Raw genomic sequence first — 21,995 nt, 5'->3', positions numbered from 1 at the left:
CTTTGCAAATAATACAAAGGCTCAGTACCCATAATTACAAAACCTCTTGAATCCTGAATTTATTCAGAGTCAACTTCATTACATAGGAATTTTGCTCTTGAGAAGGGATGGACCATGCTTATCGATCCATGTCTTTCTTTATTCTTCTTGCATTCAAAGAAAAATAGTATAATGCCTCTAGCACTTGATAGTCTAATGCCACATATTAGGATATCAATAATTACGCATTGAATGATTAAAAACAGAATGAACAAATGTGCGAGGATTAGAATAGTTATAGTGCTGTGATGAACCAACCATACAAATTTGCCAAAAGATACAAATCCTTCTTCTGAGTATCAGTTGATATGGAGAGCTGATAACAGCATGAAGGTCTTAAAGTTTGCCGTTGCTGCTAAATTAACAAGTGTCAAAAAACAAACAAAAAAACACAATCTCACCTATGTTGGTATTTATAAGATTTAATAAAATTCTGAATTTTCTTATGGTCTGAAGTAGAAATTAATCAGTTAAAGAAACAAAATTATTCCAAAATAGCTTCTGATTAAGATAGAGTGAAAAGATAAAATCACTGCATGTAATAAGTGCTCAATGAGTTAAATGAATCCTTGAAAAAAATCCTTTTTAGAAGTTCACAGAAGTAAAAAGAATGAACAAAAAAATGTGAAAAGTAGAATTAATGTTGTTTGTACATAAATAGAACAAGCAGCAAGTTCCAGAGTGTAAGTATCTGGACAGATATTTTTCCGATGTTTATCAGAAGAGCACAGTAGAAAAAAAATGTGTTGCATTTCTGCAGAAATTAGTTAATACATTACTGAAACAAAGTCACCTCTGATATAAAAGGTGCCCATGGTTAAAAGTTTATAGTCACCCTTAAAAATGTTTTAAGAGAACAAGAAGGAAAATATTACTCCTATTTATAACTAAGCAATGGAGGAAAAGGTGAGGAGTAAGTAATTATCCAAAATGGCATAGAGTTGAACCACAACAAGATGAACACAGGTGGTCAGATGTTCCATTTAACCTTTCACCTAAAAGTTGCCCATCTTCCTGAAACAACTAATTCTACCAGTGGTTTAATTCTGATTCAGAAGGAAAAGAGTCACTTTCTGAGTCATAACATCACCCTGGTTTTCCTTTTGGTCCTTCATTCCAAGCCTACCAAAACCCAACCCATTTTAATTTGTCTAAAGGTGGCCTGGCCAGCACCAGAATTTAGTGCTTCCATAAATGAACTCTGATTGACATGAAAGATGACTCACACACACACACACACACACACACACACACACACACACACACACACTTGTATTGCTGCCATTTGGTCAGTTTGGGGTTTGTTTTTAAAATGAACACCAGTGGAAGCTGAGCAGCAGCCAGGGTGTGTTTTTATTTTATGTCTCAAATAAAAATAAAGAGCTGGGTATGAATAATCAAAGTGGCAGGAGCCTCCCTAGATACTTCTAAACCTTTCAAAAGCAGTCCCAATGCTCAGCAAAATGTAATATAGTCAAAACAACCATGAACAGTACTAATACCAAGGGTTTGTCCCAGAAAAATAAAGTAATTGCCATACAGATTATCTTGCTGTCCCAACTCTAGGTCCTTTCAACATTATGTTTAGTTACAATACCCTTCTTTGGAGGGCAGTTGCCCTAGAAAGACTATTTCTAGAAGTTAGAAGGATATTAGATAAAAGATAGATGTTATTATTTATTAGAGATTCTTCCAATTAATTATATATACTTTATCATTCCTTATTAAACAGTAGGAGACATATGGTGAACCCCTTGTTATTCTGAGAAAGATCATCAGTTTTATGGATTACACATATTCTTCACTTCTCTCTCTACAGTTTGCATTTTCTTTGGATAGAGCACAGTGCTTACACAATCAGGAAAAAGGAGAGGAGAGGAGAGGAGAGGAGAGGAGAGGAGAGGAGAGGAGAGGAGAGGAGAGGAGAGGAGAGGAGAAGGAATGGGAGGGGAGGGGAGGGGAGGGGAGAGGAGAGAGATATTTGAAAAGCAAGATGAAACTAAAAGTGTAATAAATAAACAAGGAATAATTTTTTTAAACAAATAGTATAATGGGAAATCAACAGATTAAATGGGGTTTCCATAAAATTTATGGATTTTAGTCAACATTGTGACCTAGGAAGAGAACTAGGAATGAAAAGCAAGCATGCATCAGGTTAGTGGGTATTTTGAAGATATTTTCCAAGAATTTAAAATGTTAAAAAAATTTAAATGTTTTAAATTCTGTTATAAAGAGCAACGTGAAGAGTTTGTTGTTTTTTTGTTTTGTTTTTTTGGAGGGGTGATCTACTGTATACCATGATGTATTTGGAAGTATTTAGCCCTAAAATATATATCATGATGATAAATAATGATTGTTCAGAAAAATTGTGATGGAAAGGAGCCTTCACTGGCACGTGGTCTCAAATTAAACGGCACTGCCCAGATGCAGAATGGAGGTTGTTATCCTTATGACCTGCTACTGCTGCTTTTCTCATGCCTTCTGCAGAACAACTCTAATAGTATCTTTATTTCCAGAAAGGCCAAAGCCTTTTTCTATACATCAGCACATCAGCCCCCAGTTTGTTTCTGAGATAGACAGGTATTGTTATCTGCAGCATAAACGCAGGGCAGGCTCAATGTGTGCTGGGAATGCCCTGAACGAGTCTAGTGGGGCACACCTTCTCTTCCCAGCCTGCAATGAAACCTCAAAAACAAGACTCATTCAATGTAACCCCAAGCAGTGAGCACAGCCCAGACCCTTAGCAGTACTTGAAATTAATAAATAAATAAAGGCTGAAAGTGGAGCTCAGCAATTCAGAAAGATCTCTGGAACTAGGCTGCTTCTGTAATCAGAAAACAAGTATTAGCATTGTCACATGGTGCTCTAGACAGACAGTCTTCAACAAAACGGGCAAGCCTTCCTAGGAAAGGGAACCAGTTGTAGAAATTTCTGTTAGCACTTTAAGTGACAATAACTTGTACAGTGTTTTCAGTTTTATTGTTTTAAATCAGAGCATGGAAACTAAAGTCACACTTTCTATTCAGAAGCCCTTCCTTAGAAATACTGTAGATGAATTGTTTCCTCGGCACCTCAAGTTCATGGCCTCATACACCAATCAGAAGCTTCGAAATCAACCTGGCTCTGCCATAGAGTAAAATAAATAGCTTTTCTGCATGTAAAATTAAAAGTTTAATAACTTCCTAGCAACCATGTGTTTAAAATAGAGTTATATGTGATTTCAAAGCTAAAGTATTATAAAAATTATTGTGAGCTGAGCTGATCCAATTTTAGCATTATAAGTGGAGATGCAATATTAGAAAGATTCTCCTGTGCTGAGATAGCCATGATTACATCGTGACGGACTTGTGTATCTGCACAAGGAAAATCCCTGGTTAGAGACCACAGAAGGATCCCATTCATCACAGTACATGTTAGTTCATAGAACTAAAACTTTTGAAGCATTTTTGGCAGTAGGAAGAACTTTTAGCATCCTAATGCTTTTACAAGGTTGGATTTTTCTTTTCTCCCCAATGTGCTTCAAGATTTCATAACATGAGAAATGTAGGGACAAAAGTTAAAATGATTTAATGGTCCCCATAGTCTATTTAAATAAACACTGTGATTGCAATTTAGATGATCTGGAGTCCATTCAATATTAAATCCCCACCCTAAGCTGCAGCTACTACACAAATAGGGAATTCATGGTACACTCCACGTGGCCGCTACTACTGCAACGACTGCCTATTGACAATCATGGGGAGGAGCAAGCCAGACCTAACATTACACCAGTTAAATCTGTCAACAACTGCAGAGAAACTTCCGCTGAGCAAACACACTGATCCCTCTCACACAGCCTGTCTTTGTCCTAACTTTGCTACAACTCTACCAATCTCATACTATTTTCAGCGGTGCAAGCAGAAACTTCTTCTGCAACCAACTATAACAAAAAATACCTTTCTTTATTTTCACACACTGTATGTGTATATTTATGCTGTCCCTTCCACTCTCTCCCCCTCATTTCCACCCCTTCCTATTGACCCAGTCCTAAATAAAGCTTGATAGAAATAAATCACAAGCAATTTCTCATCTCAGGAAAATACATGAAGAAAGAGGCAATGGGACTGATCATGTCCTTTTGACCAGGTCTTGTAAAAATAATACTCCATAATATACAGTTTAGTCTGCACAAGAGAAAAGAGTAGATCCAAGAACAAGCCAGGCAATAAATATCCTAAATGATGGTGTGCCAAATTGAAACAATTGGGTGGTGAAATATATAGAACCACTGAGTGTTCCTCTCACTGCTTTCAGACATCAGGGGATTCATGGAATCACGATGCTCATTTTAGTTTTATGTACTGTTGAAAAATATATATTGCGTGGGAATAATATTCTGGCTATCGGATACAAAAAGTTATTATTTTATTGAAATTATTCCTAGTTACAAAATGCAATATAATATTTATGTTTAGGGAAGAAAACAAACCATTTTTAAATAGAATTTACACTTGATAAAATAAAAAATCATTTTTTACTTATGACTTCATCTATGTAGTAACTGTCAAATTAAGATATACTATAGGTCTGTCACCCACAAAGCTTTATTTATGCCCTTTCCCAGTCAATTCTCCACCAGATAACTTCCACAGTTTAGTTTTGTCTAGAACAAATCTAGGTTAGTATTATCTAAACACCATACATTAGTTTTGCCTGAAAGTAACACATTTAGATCTGTTAACCAGCCATAACCCTGCCAATTTTCCTATGTTTTCTCATTTTAAACTCATTTAATTCTGAGTATAAGATGAGACCAATAATTCTGCCCCATGTTTCGAAGAAAAGGGATAAGTGACTTGCTGAACATAGAATCGTATTTGACATTCTTTACTTATTATTCTTAATCATTTATGCCATATGTATTGTATGGTATAGGTCAGTAAATATGGCCCCCAATTAATACTTTACAAATTAAATTCATCACATAATCGCACTGTTAATAACATCAATCCCATTGTATCTGGCAGTACTAAATGCTTGACTGCATTGATATTTAATCTCCATATCAACCCTATAAAGCAGCTATGGCTATCTCCATTTTGTGGATGGCTCAAGAAGGTGAAAATATTTGCCGACATTTAAATAGCAAGTGTAGTCAAACCTTGTACTTTTGACTCATAGTGCTTGGATCATAATAAGTGTTCCAATAATATGTGCTAAATCAGTCCATTAAAGGATGAATAAAAATGCTTGAGAAAGAATGGACTGTGTTCTTGAAAATGCTAAGCAAAGTTGTTCAACACATCCATAATAAAATGTATAGGAAAAAATTACAAAAATTAAAAGTTAGATGGAATCTTAGATATTACTCAATCCCTTCCCCCCATTTTAGTAATGAGTAAACTGAAACACAGACTGACGATTCAAGGGCACATGGTCAGATAATGTTGAAAGTTGGGCTGGAATTCAAGTTCCCTGATACCCAATCATGTGTTAGCTATATTTTATATTTATGACCTTGAATCAAGCATACTGCATAGGTTCAAAATAAGTTTGCAATTGCACATGATAATTTTATCAACACCTCATATTGCTGTGACAACAATTTTGTAAGATGTTAAGAGGAGAAAGGGAGAAAAAGAAATATAGTGCAGTTACTATCCTTGAGATGCTTAGATATTTCATTGTCAAGATAAGAATTAATCTTATGAGACAGTCAATATTATTAAAATGTGTGCTCCTAAAAGAAGAAAACAGATTGTCATGTAAAAGATAGTATGACAAAGTATATCATTAAATTTAATCAACCACCACAATTTATAGAACTAATAAACACCCACAATAAAAGTAAAAAGGAATGAGATCAGTGTTGGCAGCAAATATCGAGAAACTTGAGACCTGTTAAGAAGTTATCATAGGTTCACAGATTTGAGAAGAAAAATGGTCAATGCTAACCTTCACTTTACACAGAAGAGAGTGTACGCAAGGAGATGACAGTTTTTGCCCATGGACACAAACTCCTTGGCAGCAGCAGTATGGTCATAGTCACTCACTTCCAGTCCAGGGTTCTATGTTCTACCCATTAGCATCATTTTACCAATTTTTCCATGAGACAGTAACAAAGAAAACCTACCATTCCCCCAAAACAATAAAAATAAATCAAAATATTAATAAAGTTGCTCACATGCCTTAAACAAGAACTATAAAAGTATTAGCTAGTAGATGAAGAACAAAATTGCTCTTATTTTCAAATCATTGCCAAATTTTAGCAATCACTAACATTAATTTCTCAAATATTATTATAAAAAGAAACACAGGGGTAGGGGGTGAGGCAGTTCTATTCAGTGAGACAACTTGAATCCATGTAAACACAATAAAATAAAATAAAAATAAATAAATAAATAGGGGGGGAAAGCATAGGTAAGTCACAGAGAACATTGAGATGCGTACATATTCTAATTCATTTGCTATACTAAAAAGTATAGCTTGATGAAGAGTAACATGGAAACAATATTTTTTTTAAAAAAAAAGAATATTTGCTAACATCTTATGATGAAATATATTTTTCTTCTCCATTTAAAATTGTCAGTGGTGCACAAGTGATTACATTCTGTGAACCTTGGAGAAATGCAACCACATGCAAGCCTTCCAGCTGTTCTTCATCAAGAATTGTAATATTTATTTTGGAAGAAGCAAACAACAGATGCATTTGGAGAATGTGAATTCACCTGGTTCCTATAGCATATGAGCTCAAAATCAATTTGCTAACCAATAAATATCTTGTAAAGAAACAACAACTACCAACCCTTCCCCCTTAAAAAAAAAAGAATGGGTTCTGCAAATTTATAATTTAGTCTCCATGAATAACCTTAATTTTAGTCTTTATCTTCCATACCCCTTTCATATATATGTACTGAAATTACTGAGTAACTGTTGGAGATAATAATCTGGGAACATTTTGTTTTCTACCTGTTTCAATACCTTATCATGACGTCTTCTGTAAAAATGGCCTCTTCAGTTTTTGGAATGATAACTTACAATTGCTTTAAGGATGACATGAAATGTGAAATGTATTTTCAGCTTTTTCCTGATTTACAGTCATCTTCAATAAAACTGCCAACCAGGCATGAGAATCCATGAAAACACTTCAGGTTCCCTGAAGGACCATCTATCATTTTCAAATGAACAACTGTATTAGAAACCAGAATGTTTCAATAGTGATTCAAATTTAGATCTTTTACCTAGCAAGTTCTCCAATTACACATTTCTGATATCTTCTAAAAAGAAAAAAATACGATACAATGAATTTAAGCAATTTTACAAAATCATGCAGAAAGAATAGATCATTTTTATTTATTTATTACATCTAATCCTGCTCCCAGCTTTTGGCTATTCAATAGGTAATATACAAAAGATTTAACTTGAACTTGGAGAAAAAGTGAAACATATCAGATGATTTGATAAATATTTAATAAAGCCCTGACCAGGTATCTCGGGTGGTTAGAGCATCATCCTGAAGTGCAGAGGTTGCCAGTTAGATCTCTGATCAGGGCATATTCAAAAATAGATGTTCCTGTCTCTCTCCTGCTCTCTCCCTTCCTCTTTCTAAAGTCAATAAAATAAACATTTAAAAAATTCTAATAAAAATTTAGTGGTCTAAAAAGTTATCTTTTTCAGAAAATCTATAAATCAACAAAATATTAACACACTAGATCCAGAAATACATTAAAAAGATCATATACCATGATCAAGTAAGATTTATTTGGGGATGTAAGGTTGGTACATTATTCACAGATCAATAAATGTGATACATCATATAAACAAAATGATAGATAAAGATCACATGAGCATATAAATAGATGCAGAAAAATCTTTTGACAAAATCCAGCACCCATTTATGATAAAAACTCTCAGCAAGATAGAAATAGAGGGACCATATTTTGACATAATAAAGGCCATATATGAGAAACACACAGCCAACAACATACTCAATGGGAAAAACGAAAAGTGTTTCCCTTCAGATCAGGAACAAGACAAGAATGTCCACTTTCACCATTCTTATTCAACATGGTACTACAAGTACTAGCCACAGCAATTAGACAAGAAGAAGAAATAAAGGGCATCCAAAATGAAAAGGAGGAAATAAAACTGTCATTATTCACAGATTAACATGATATTGTACATAGAAAACCCTAAAGACTCCATCAAAACACTACTAAATCTAATAAATGAATTTAGAAAAGTAGCAGAATACAATATTAATATTAAAAAATCAGTGGCATTTTTATATACCAAAAATGAAATGTCAGAAATAGAAATTAAAAAAACAATCCCATTTACTATTGTAAAAGAATTATAAAACGTGAGGTACCTAGGAATGAATTTAACCAAGGATGTAATAAACCTGAACTCAAAAAATTTAAAAAATACTGAAGACAAAAATTGAGGAAGATACAAATAAGTGGAAACATACACTATGTTCATGAATAGGAAAAATTAACATTATTAAAATATCCATATATCTAAGCAATCTACAGATTCAATGCAATTTCTATTAAAATATATACTAATGGCATATCTCACAGATCTAGAACAAATATTCCAAAAATTTATATGTAAACATAAAACACCCTGTATAGCCTCAGTGATCTTGAATAAAAAAACAAAGTTTGAAGTATCACATTACCTGATATCAAACTATTCTCCAAGGCCATAGTAATCAAAACAGCATGGTATAACACAAGAACAGGCATATAGATTAAGGAACAGAATAGAGAGCACAGAAATAAATGCATACCTTCATGACAAATTAATATTTGACAAAGGAGACAAGAATATACAATGGGGTAAAGATAGTCTATTCAATAAATGGTGTTGGGAAAATTGGACAGATACATGCAAAAAAAGTGAAACTAGATCAACTTCTTATGCCATGCACAAAAATAAACTAGAAATGAATTAAAGATTTAAATATAAGTCATGAAAGCATAAAAATCCTAGAAAAAAAACATAGTTCATAATATCTCAGATATTTTTTAAAGCAATACTTTTGCCAATACATTCCCTCGGGAAAGGGAAACATTGAAAATATAAACAAATAGGATTACATCAACCTAAAAAGCTTTTGCACAGCAAAAGAAACCATGAACAAAATGAAAAGATAATCCACTGAATGGAGGAATATATTTGCAAATTATACATCTGATAAGAGGTTAATTTCCAAAATATATTTAAAAACTTATGCTTCTCAACACAAAAGAGAAAAACAACCCAATTTAAAAAAATGATCAAAGAACCTGAATAGATACCTCTCCACAGAGAACATACAAATGACCAATAGACATACAAAATAATGTTCAATGCCACTAATCATCAGAGAATAGCAGAATACAATATTAATACACAAAGATATATCACCTCAGTCCAGTCAGAATGGTTATCATCAATAAACCAATAAACAAGTGTTGTCAAGGATGTGGAGAAAAGGGAACCCTTCTGCACTGTTGTTGGGAGCGCAGACTGGTGCAGACACTGTGGAAAACAGTATGGAGCTGCTTCCAAAAATTAAAAATGGAACGGCCTTATACCTAGTTATCCCACATCAGGGAATACATCTGAGAAATCTGAAACACTAATTTGAAAGAATATGTGCACACCTATATTCATTGCACAGTTATTTACAATAGACAAGATCTATAAATAGCCCGTGTCCGACAGTAGATGACTGGATAAAAAGCTGTGATACATTTACACAATAGAATACTATTTGCTTATTTAAAAAAATAGCAGCATGGATGGACCTAGAGATTATTATGTTAAGTGAAATAAGCCAGTCAGAGAAAGATTAAGTACCATATGAACTTATATCTGGAATCTAATGAACAAAATAAATGTACAAACAAAATAGAAGCAAAAGCATGGATACACAGAACAGACTGACAGCTGTTAGCGGGGAGAAGGGTTAGGGGGTTGGGTAAAAGATGGTGAAGTGATTAAACAAAAAACATATATGTACAACACGTAGACACAAAAAACAGTGTGGTGATAGCCAAGACAAAAGGAGTGAGGGGGTAGGTGGAATTGAGTAAAAGGGAGAAAATGGGAATAGAAAGAGACTTTGCTTTGGAGCAATGGGTGTACAATGGGTGTGCAGCTGGTGTTTTATTGAGTAGTACACTTGAAACCTGTATGATTTTGTGAAACTTGTCACCCCAATAAGTTCAATTACATACAAAAAGAGAGATATCTTCTTCCTAAAAGCTACATTAAATCTTAAATTAAATGTGAAATTTAAAGGAAAATTGCTCCACTAAAAATTAAACACTATTATTTACTGTAAAGATATTGAATACCTGTTAATGCACATTCAGATATGTTTATCTTTGTTTCTATAAAAGTTCAATGGAGACAAAGTATAGAATGAGTACAATGGAACAACACTGCTTCCATTTTTAAAATTTTATTTCTTTTTCTTAAGTGAGAAGTGAGGAGGCAGAGAGACAAAATCCCACATGCCCCCTGTCCGGGATCCACCTGGCAAACCCCCATGGGGCAATGCACTGCCCATCTGGGGCCATTGCTCAGTAACTAAGCTATTTTAGTGCCTGAGGCAAGGCCATGGAAACATCCTCAGTGCCTGGGGCCAACTTGTTCCACCCAAGCAATGGCTGTACGAGGGGAAAACAGAGATAGAGAAGGGGAGGAAAGGGGTGGAGAAGAAGATGGGTACTTCTCCTGTATGCCCTGACCAGTAATTGAACCTGGGACATCCACATGCCAGGCCAACATTCTACCTCTGAACCAATGCCAACTGGCCAGGGTCTCATATTTTTTAATTAACTTTTTACTTCTAAATTCATAGATATTTCCAAATAGGAATACAGATGTGCGTGACCTCTAATCAGGCCACACATGAGAATCAAATGAATTTATTTCTTCTCTCCCAAAACTTTAGTGATGTCTTTGATATCTAAATACTAAATTGCCACTACACCAAAAATAATACCAATTTCAACAGATCAAATCAAACCTATACACTCAGTTTCTAATTATATAGAAAGACTGAATAATCTAACAACTTTAAGGTAGGAAGAGAAAAAAAAAAGGTACCACCTGCACCTGGATAGCAACCAGCAATGATTACAAAAACTACATTAAAAACAGTTAAACATTGCTTTACATTTTAGTATCTATTTGATTAATGATGAGAGTAGTGGCAGACAGCGGCAATATGGAATCTAATGTTTATATCCAAACAGTACATCAGTCATTTAGCCCAAATTTACCTTACTCCCACACAAACCTGGTGTCAGGCTCAATGTTTATTTCTGTAAATTACAAAAAAAAAAGCTCAATACTCAATTTAAGAAGCCTTACTTTTTTTCACATGAACAACACTTGTACATGTGAAAATTCCAATGCCTTTCAAATCACACTTTTGAATTTGCTTTCAGCATTTACCTGAAACATTTATCACACCTTTCAAAAATTCTGTGCCTGCTCAGAAATCTCAAGAATGACTACTGCATGACTTAGAAATTTTTGGTTCACTTTATTTATTTACCCTCCAAACAAAACTCTGCTACCTTCCTAATGATAGATCAGTTTTTTTTTTTTAATAGTCATTGGCATTCAGAAAAAAAAGCCTGCAGTTTTACCTAGTTTTATACCACATGAAAGACATGGACAATAGTGTGGTGATCGTGAACAGGAGGAGGAAGGGGAGGAAGGTGTAGGGGGATAAATGTTGATGAATGGAGAATTGACTTGGAGGGGGGTGTTGTAGAATGGGGCACCAGACACCTGTAGAATTATGTTAACCAGGGTCACCCTAATAAATTCAATTAAAAAAAAAGAAAACTCAAGACTATGTTTATCAAACTCTTCTTTCAAGAGAAAAGAGTGTCAGTTAAAAATACTATATTTTCACATCAGAGTGCTATGATCTGAGTCAACTGTCTGGTAGAAGGAATGAAAAATATATATTTAGTTTTAAAAGTTGTCACTCTAAAACTGCAGACAAATATATAGAAAAAGTCCAAATCTGCTCACTTACATTTGAGAAACCCTTTGATCTTATTAAACAAATTATACTTTAAAAGACATAGCTAAATTCTAATTTTTAAATAATGGTTGAAATAATCAAACTCAAAGTTTAGATGTACCTCATCTGGAATCACATTGAAAGTAATCACAGACTCTCCTGGCTTGAGTTTGGTTTGTTTGTTTGTTTGACTTTTGCTAAACTGTTTAATTCATGAATATGTTTTAAGGGAGCCTAGGAATACAAAGTAAAATTATACTAATGTGTATACTAATGTGTAATGAGATACAACACTTAAAATGCACAAATGCCTGCACACAGACATGATTATATATATAAATGAAGTTAGCAATTGGAGACGAGGAATTGGAGATAGCTGATAATTAAATGTGCAGTATGGGAGAGAGGAAGGTGGAAAGGAACATTGCTGGAGAAGGAAAACGGAAAAGGTTGTGACTTTCCCCCCATTGGTTTAATTTAAACCCAGCTTGCAAAATGAGAGAGCATTTGGGGTTTTTCCTTTCAGCCTTTCTCCAACATGCCAACATGTGTGGCATCTAGCATCTGGGTTTAGATGGCTTATTATTATCTTTCTAAACATATAGTTTGATATTCCGTTAATTAAAATGGTGACCATCACCCAGAACAACTTTTCTCCAGAGGAACCTTGTAAGCCCACAAAAGGCGGGCATGGGTTTGTGGAACCTGCAGGCAGTTTTGTTGAAGTAAGCATTAAAGACTTGGCATGTCCTCTGTGCTCTCATTTTCTTATTCTCTATTATCTATCCACTTAATAATTTCAGAAGGCTTAATCAGACTCCGACCAAAAAAATTCACACAGTGCTTGTGATAGAATGATAATACCATCTGTTTTCATTCTTCTGTGGGTTCTTTCCAGCTGCACAATCCAGCATTCTGGTTGCTTACTTTATAGTGATCCTGACATTATAGGTGCTTTAAAAGAAACTCTCCTATGTCACTTGCTTCTTGCAAACATGCAGAACCTTTTCCATTTGAGAAAGTCTAGGGTATTTTCATATTAATGTTGACTATATCTAAATTCTATATATAAATAAGACTAATCCCAATATTTAAAAAGATCCAAATTATTTCTTTTGTGTGTGTGTCCATAATGGTTGATAAGAATGAAACCTCTTCTAAAATAATTTATTTGGCATAAGACTTCTAATTCTCTTCAAGTCTAGATAACAATTAAAAAAATAAAATATCTAAACCATCTCTAAACATAGAAACAACGGACTTACTAAGAATCTTTATACAATGACTTTTCAAATGCACAGCTATCCTTTACTAAATTCCTTTAAAATTAGATTACAATATTATTGTTCAAATATAATGAATAAAGAAATGATGATACAGCTTCCTTCTAGTCATGGTAACAATTAAGAATTCAAAGCAAGGGTCAAATGCTTTTAAACTCTTTGGCTCAGAAAAAAATAGCCAATGATATGGAAAAATACACTCCAAATAATTCATTTGCAGATTTTAACAATCAATATGGAGCACCATATGATAGCTATGGCTCTAACAATCTGTATCAATCATGAAGATTGGCAGTGGCAAACTACACAGACCAATTTTTGTCATGCTACCACAGTCAATTTTACAGACTTTGTGTAACCAAGACTTACTCTGGTGCTTTCCCCGACACTACACAGCCCCTTCCAAGATGTGTTTCCAACACATTCAAGGGCTTTTCTGAACCAAACCTGACTGCAAACCTTTGGAGACTGGCACACAATTCTTATGATACTCCATGTTTTCCTTCCAAAGGCTGCATCTTTAATACATTATATTGGGTTTTTCCCATTATACATTTAATGTGTGAAATTTCTAAACTCTTTCCCATCACTTATCTAAATTGAACTTTGGCAGCCAACAGATAACTGTTGGAGAGTTGCTTAAAAATGATCAAACCCTTTCTAGAACTGATTGCAAGAAGTATTAGTGCCAAGATAGAAATTTCAGTCTTCATCATACACAAAATCAATATGTATGCTTCACTCTGGAAAGAAAGCCACCTTGAAAATAATTAATAAAACATCAAAGCTGTATACAACTTCAAAAATCCACAAGAGACTGAAACATTTGAGGCAATTAAAAGAAATTACTAATTTATATAAGGTGGTAATTCTCTTTGAAAGGTATTTTCATATATACATAAATAAACTGAAATCTCAGTATTATAGTTTTGGTATCAAAATGGCATTTAAAATCTTAACAACATACTCATAGCAATTATGAATGTTACATTAAATACATAAACTTTGAAAAACCTTAAGAATAATTTGGGAATACTTGAATAATATCAAAAATTATAGAGAACTGCATCTTATATTTTCATTGAAACACAATTCATAAACAAATTATTAGAATTTGTTAAAGACAAACGAAATGACCTCTGTAAAACACATGGCAACAAAATAAATCTTAGTTGAATTTTACTGTTCTGCAGAGTTAACTTCTATGTACTCTTAATTACGTATATATGCTGTGCTTAGTGGTAAATATTTAAAACTGGTTTTAAAAAAAGGCAATCCAAAAGCACACTAGGTATTAAAGAAAAGAGAGAGAGAGAGAGAGAGAGAGAGAGAGAGAAATAAGTAATAAGGGAGGCAACTGAGAAAAGGAAAGCTTGACAGAAGAGATGAGGTTTGTTTTGGCTTTAGAAGTAGGACAGTAGTTTTTAAAGGCTGCACGTCTCCATCTTGGAAAAAGGTAAGCGACTCCATAAAGAGAAGGCTGAAAACTGTGCTGTGGTAAGACAGATAAGAGACTTATTCACATGGCTTAGGTGCTTAGACTTAGCAGGAGACTGGAAGGCATCAGAAGTTTTCAGTCAGGAAGATGACATAACCAGATTTGAGTTTTTAAAAGATAACTAGCATCATCAACGAGATAAATAGACTTGTAACAAGAGACAGGAGGCAAGGAGTCTACTGTGACAGATGAGGAGAACTCCAAGTAAGGCAGAAGTCTTGATGCTTGAGAGCAACTTTCTATGTGTTCTCCATAAGACCCTAACCCTATATATCCAATGTATTGATTTCAAGGAGTGATAATGCTTTCTAAAACCACTTCTAGAATATATCTTTGTAGAGCACCTTTTTTTTTCATTTTTAAGAATACCCAAAAAACTGTCAGTTTTATCTTGAGATATACTTTATTAGTATAGTGTCAGTATTAGTGTCACAATACAGTATTAGTGTCAGTTGTGTAATATAGTGATTTCTAGAGAACCCTTTCAGGCATTTTTTAACCAAACCCCTCAACCTCCTTAGCAATGAAAGGAGGTGACAATTTTACTCTCAGTGTAGATATTTTTTTAAGTGAGAGAAGGGGAGATAGAAAGACAGACACTTGAATGTGCCCCGACTGGAATCCACCCCAGGAACCCCCATCTGGGGCCGATGTTTGAATCAACCACTGAGCTATCCTCATTGCCTGAGGCTGATGCTCAGACAAACTGAGCCACTGGCTATCAGAGAAGAAAAAAGAGACAAGGGGGAGAGGGAGGGAAAGAGAAGCAGATAGTTGCTTCTCATGTGTGCCCTCACAGGGAATTAAACCCAGGACATCCACATGCTGGGTCAACATTCTAGCCACTGAGTCAACTGACCAGAGCCACACTCTCAGTGTAGATTTTGAAAAATAAAATTGTTGTTACTATAGTTTATTGTCTCTCTGTCTTTTTTTTTTTGTATTTTTCTTAAGTTGGAAATGGGGAGGCAGTCAGACAGACTCCCGCATGCACCCCACTGGGATCCACCCAGCACGCCAACCAGGGGGCAATGCTCTGCCCATCTGCGGCGTCACTCTGCTGCAATCAGAGCCATTCTAGCGCCTGAGGCAGAGGCCACAGTGCATCAAGTGACCTACTTCTCTATTTGTCATTCATCTTTTACACCTGATGATACCAGAAAAACTACAACTGTGTCTAGTCACAAATGGGGGTCTCACTTCCCTACTAGCTTTGCTGTGCTTAATGTTACCTCTAGTAGCTGGCTAAAATGATGAAAAGACAAGGATGTGTTTGAAATGAGAGAAAAAGTAGAATGGGTAGAAATGGTTTTTTTTGTTATTTTTTTTTGTTTTTGGATCTTTTTGAAGTGAGAAGTGGGGGGGGGGGGAGGGAAGCAGTCAGAGTTCTGCATGTACCCGACTGGGATCCACCCGCATGCCCACCAGGGGGTGATACTTGGCCCCTCTAGGGTGTTACTCTGCTGCAACTGGAGCCGTCCTCAGTGCCTGGGCCAACTTTGCTCCAATGGAGCCTTAGCTGCAGGAGGGGAAGAGAGAGATAGAGAGAAAGGAGAGGGGGAGGGGTGGAGAAACAGATGGGTGCTTCTTCTGTGTGCCCTGACCGGGAATCAAAACCAGGACTTCCACATGCCAGGCCAATGCTCTACCGCTGAGCCAACCAGCCAGGGCTGGGTAGAAATGTTTTTATCATGAAATTAAAGACCAAGAAGTTGCTTGAAAATGTATTTAAGTAATTGTTTTATTTTAAAGTGGAGAAACCTTGACCCAGTGAGATTAAGTAATTTGCCTAAAATCAACTGCTGAAAGGGATGTTCTAACAAGACCACAAGAAACCAGGTAACTGTTAACTAATACTCAGAAGCTGTTTATTTTATGTTAAAAAGTTGTTAATGAAACTTTGAAAAGTTACTTTCCAAGTACCTATGAAAAGCAAGACGTGAAAATAATAAACATTTGTACATTTCTTAAGTTAAGGAAGATGTTTGTTTACTTATTTTTTTATTAAATCAGAGGGGCAATCACTTAGTAATTATTACAAAGTTGCATTAAAAATATCCTAATCTTGCAACGACACAAAAACACGTATGTATACCTAAATTAAAATCACTAATTCAAATGATTGTTTCCTCATTTCAATACATAAATTAAGATCAGCCAGTCCATTGGAGTATGTCATTGATTTAGATGTCATAATATAGTTGAACTGGCCAACTGCTTTCCTTGAGATAACTGATATCTTAACTTCTTTTTCTGATTGTAGCCCAGAGGTGGTTTATATTCTGATAAATGATGAAGCAACTATAATGCATTAGTAGCTAAGTCTACCTATGAGTTTTAAAGCAGAATAATTATTTCATAACAAAACTAAAAGTGACGGGTAGATAGAATTTACTATTGCTTTATTTTTTCAGAGTATAATCAACGCATGGTTCAAGGTGCAAACGTCCAAACAGTGATATATTGTTTATATTCAGGAATAAGGGTATACTACTTTTAATTCCTATTACTCTAAAAAATTAGCAAGATTTTGATGAAGTTAGATGGTGGGGGGGCAAATTCATATAAAAATGCTGTTCTGAAAGCACAAAATGTTTAAATAAAACTTGAAAAACTGAAAAAATTGCCTTTGTATGTTTCTGTCAGAAATTGTATGACACTAAAACATGTGAAGATATTTGAAAAATATTTAGTACAGGTTAACTATCTAATTGCAATGCTAACAATATATAGGAGCTCAATAAATAAGTATTTAACATCTAAGCCAAATTCAATATTAAGTACCACTGTGCTGTCTTCCACCACATTTTAAAAATTCTTTCATATCACTATAAAGTAACAACACATACTTAAAAGGATCAAAATAAAACTTGGCTTAAGTTAATTTAATTTTTCTATGTACTTGTACTGGCATATATAATTTTTATACATATTTGACACTAATATTGTCAATATATAATACTAGTTTCTATTGTCTATATACTTTTCCTAGGACTATGGACTGTGTGTTGAAATTTCCAATGTTTTAAAATCTGCTTCTTTGCCCTTTGAACTGCAAGTCATTTTTGTTCCAAAATATTGTTTGCTACATTTTGATTGATTTGTGTGCTTTTGCATCTTCTCCAGGATTCCAGAACTATGCAACATTGCTTAAACCATGCAGAACTAGCACAAATATTTGATAAGCAAAACTTGATTTTTCAAAAAGTCTTATGGGGGAAGAAATGACATTTTAATACATTTCATTATGATAGTTAAATTTAAGAGAAAAGAAAATGATTGCCAAAGAAACAAAAACCAAACTTTTTAAGGACAATTGTATATACTTGTACATATATAAATTAGGGTTACCTTAGCTTCGTCTCTGTGATCATTAGCAGTAATACACTTATTAACTTGTTAGTTTAATACATATGGCATCAAATAAAATCCAATGATGAAATCAAGCAAAATCACAAAATGATCGTTTTCTCTCTTTACTCTAAGCTGAGCAAGGATCCTTTCCAAACAGTGTGAACTCATTGGCTTCCCCATAACTCTACAGAGCTCACGCTGCCATATAACTGGGAATCGAAGAGGTGAGGTCATTTCATCACTCCTTGCAAAAAAAAAAAAAAAAAATGCAAAACATGTCTGCTAAAATCTGACTTCATTTGATTTACTCTCCAAGACTGTTTTTTATTAAATATGTTTGACTGCTATCTCTAATTAAATGTAGAATTAATTTTGGCAAACTAACCACAGATGCAGTTTATGTTCAATTTTATCAGACAGATTTATTTATAAGCTGTCAACTTCTTGAAAGACTTCATTTTGGAGCAGTTTTAAATTGCTAACAGTAGCTGTAAATGGAGCTACTGTTCTCTGGAACACTAAAGGAAAAGTATGCTATAAATGTCCATTCCATCTGTGAGGAATCATAAAACAATCACATTCCTTTATTTTTTTTTCCCTCCTTAGGACCTTTATTAAATTAGTTCAACTCAATTAAAAATAACTTCAAAAACATTTCAGAGCCTTTTGTTTCATGGAATACTTGGAACTCTCTGCACGGAACGTCACCCTTTTAACTAATCCCTTTTAGTAAATGGAGGAGAATAGTGGTATTGTGACTTCAGACAGTGCTTTCAAGGGTTTCTACTGTACCGAATTGAGGTCACTGCAAGACAATGCTCAACACCCAATAGCCATTCAAACATTCTTCACAACTCTATCAAACGTGTCTTTCTTTCTCTCACCCGCTTTCTCTCATGGCAAACTCAGAGGACAATGGAAAAGCCTTCAGCACCATTTAGGGTCACCATATTTGCACATGACAAAGTCTATTCTTCCTAGTTTGCTAACTCCCTGTAAAAAGAATAAACCCTGGGATAGATTTTCCCACCATTTCTGTTATTCAAACTTATTTGGGTATTTAAATTTTTGTTGTTGTCAGAGAGCTGGTGGTATAGGGTGTCTGAGAAGTGGGTTTGCTATTTCCATACACGTGTATTAAGCAGAGACTCAATGCAGAATTAAATATGTCATATGATAGCCAGCATATGCATAATGGAGTGGGAAATTTAGTATAAAACAGAGATAAATGATAAAATTGAGTTATTATACCTTGTCTTAACAATATTTAAAAACTTACTGTTTGCCCATGAGCCATCATGTCTGTGCCTCACAAGCACTATATTAAGTTTTACTTGGGAATTTTTATGGCTGTAACCACAAACAAAATCAATTGCCGTAATTTTTTTCTCACCAAGACTGATTCTTTTTAGAAGAAGAAGAAGAAGAAGAAGAAGAAGAAGAAGAAGAAGAAGAAGAAGAAGAAGAAGGAAAGAAAAGATGTATCCAGAGCATCATCCATCAAAGAAGAAGAGCACATATTTGCAAGCTATATTGTTACAATGAAGATTTTGATTTTAATTAAGAATGGGATTTGTAGGACAATTAGTGAGATATAATATTCTTTGTAGGAAAGTGCCTTTTTTGGAAATACCATCTAAAATGAAATGGGGGCATTTGGAGCTGCAGAGACTTATTTCTACAGGCTTCTACAGCTAATGAGAAGGAACAATACAAGGAATATATAGATGCCTAACCTGAAATACAGGAGTACAAATACAGGTTGGCTTCCTCCCCTGCCCCCTTAATTTTTTTTCCTTTTTAATTTAACTAATAGATATTTATGCTATGGAGATTTCAATCAGGCAATCTTCTTATCGTTAATGCATTTTGTAAGTTATTTTTTCACAGTTATTCTAAGCCACTAATTATTAGGAGTATACCTCATCTCACTTGATGCTTTTACAATGATATATTGATATATTTAATGTTAATAATGGGAACAAACTTTATTTTGGGTCTGTTTTGCTGCCCTAACATTAAAGAGAGGGCTTTTCCCAAATATACAACAGAATTTGTATAATTCTTAAATGTTGGAACAACCATTTTCTTTATATAAATTTTGTGTGTTATAAAAACTAAGAATACATTTCCTAATAAAATGCATAATTTCTCAAATAATGATTCAATTAATTTTATAAAAAAATGTTTTCTTTTCTATACACTGAAAATTAAAACTGAAAATGAAGCCTGACCTGTGGTGACATAGTAAATAAAGTATCAATCTGAATGCTGAGGTTGCGAGTTCAAAACCCCAGGCTTGGCCCTGGTCAGTTGACCAGTAGTAGTGCATTAGCCTAGTGTGTGGATGTCTCAGGGTTCAATCCTGGTCAGGGAACACAGGAGAAGTGAGCATCTGTGTCTCCACCCTTCTCCCTCCCCCTGCTCTTTCTCACTCTCTCCCTCTTCCTATCCCACAACCATGGTCCAATTGTTTTGAGCACATCTGCTCTGAGTGCTGAGGATGGCTCTATGGAGCCTCTACCTTGGGTGCTAATAATAGCTCAGTTGTGAACATGGCCCCAGATGGGCAGAACATCAGCCCTAGATGGGGGTTGCTGGGTGGATCCCCCCTGGAGTGCATGCAGGAGTCTGTCTCTCTATCCTCCTCTCACTTGGAAAAAGAAGAAAAAGAAAAAGAGAAAAATAAATAAAATATAAAAACAAAATCCCAGGCTTGCCTGGTCAAGGCACATATGAGAAGGAACTGAGTTAATACTACCTGTACCTCCCCAACTCTTCTCTCTCTCTCCTCTCTCTAAAATTAATAAATAAAATCTTTAAAAATATATATAAAGTGAGTCTAGGAACCTTTTTCTAGAGCAGATAGAAAATATATCATCAGATATTATGGTGTGAAACATGAAGACCAAATATATATAGTCAAATGTATGCGGTTCAAAATATATATTGAGCACTAAAACTCCACATTTATTCTATGGTATTTATTAAGTGTAAGCTATCTGCTAGGCATTGTGCCAAGCAATTGCATAGTACAATACAGCTGGAAGATGTATTAACACAGTTTTCAATATGTTGGGAGATATACAACTAAACCAGAGTAATCATTCCCACTATGTAAAGGGCCATAGACACACAAATAGGTATACAATTTCTTTCATTTTACAAGTCAAACAATTCTCCAAAACCATGTCAGTTCGGCTAAATATAGCTTACGGCAGTTATTGACTACCCATTTGAAAAGTATCATGGTAAGTGTATTAGGGTTGAGAGAGGGAAAGAAAGAGTTGACCTTGAGGAAGGGGTAGAGGAGGAGGAAGAAGGAACAGATCATAAACAGAAGGAAACAGACACGTATGGATCATAACAAGGACAACTGAGTGGCTCAGTCTGACTCTAGTGAGACTACTTATATGGAATTAGGGCAAGATAGGTCAGTAATGGGGCCACAATGGAGTCATTGGTCTTTAAGTGCTATCCTTTGGCACAGCTGATTGGTGTAGGAAGCGACATAAAGCCAGAAATTCCAAGGCAACTTGAAGATTTCAACTGAGAAGGGATGAGGGTATGGTGTTTCTGCTGTGTCAAATGAAAGAAGATGCATGGAAGTGAGAAAAAAATCAGTGTGCTCTGGAAGCCAACTCAAGATATGTCGACTGAGAAGATAAGGGATTCAACATGATCTAAAAGTCCTACATTAGTCTGGCTGTGTCTATCAGACTGAACTATGTAAAACTGCTAACATAATACACTCAAGTGTTCTTGACTATTCGGTAGAGAGAGAAGAAAAGTCCGAAGA

At 34.8% G+C, this 21,995-nt stretch overlaps 1 protein-coding gene across 4 annotated transcripts in view; it reads right to left on the bottom strand.

Annotated features, from left to right (window-relative positions):
• Positions 1-21,995, bottom strand: part of SOX5 (SRY-box transcription factor 5) — a 1,089,507-nt gene that overhangs the window by 540,288 nt on the left and 527,224 nt on the right. The gene's annotated exons all lie outside the window — the stretch shown is intronic.

The sequence above is a fragment of the Saccopteryx leptura genome, chromosome 1 (assembly GCF_036850995.1).
Source record: "Saccopteryx leptura isolate mSacLep1 chromosome 1, mSacLep1_pri_phased_curated, whole genome shotgun sequence".
Classification (NCBI taxonomy): domain Eukaryota; kingdom Metazoa; phylum Chordata; class Mammalia; order Chiroptera; family Emballonuridae; genus Saccopteryx; species Saccopteryx leptura.
This window is presented reverse-complemented; position numbering and strand designations above follow the sequence as displayed.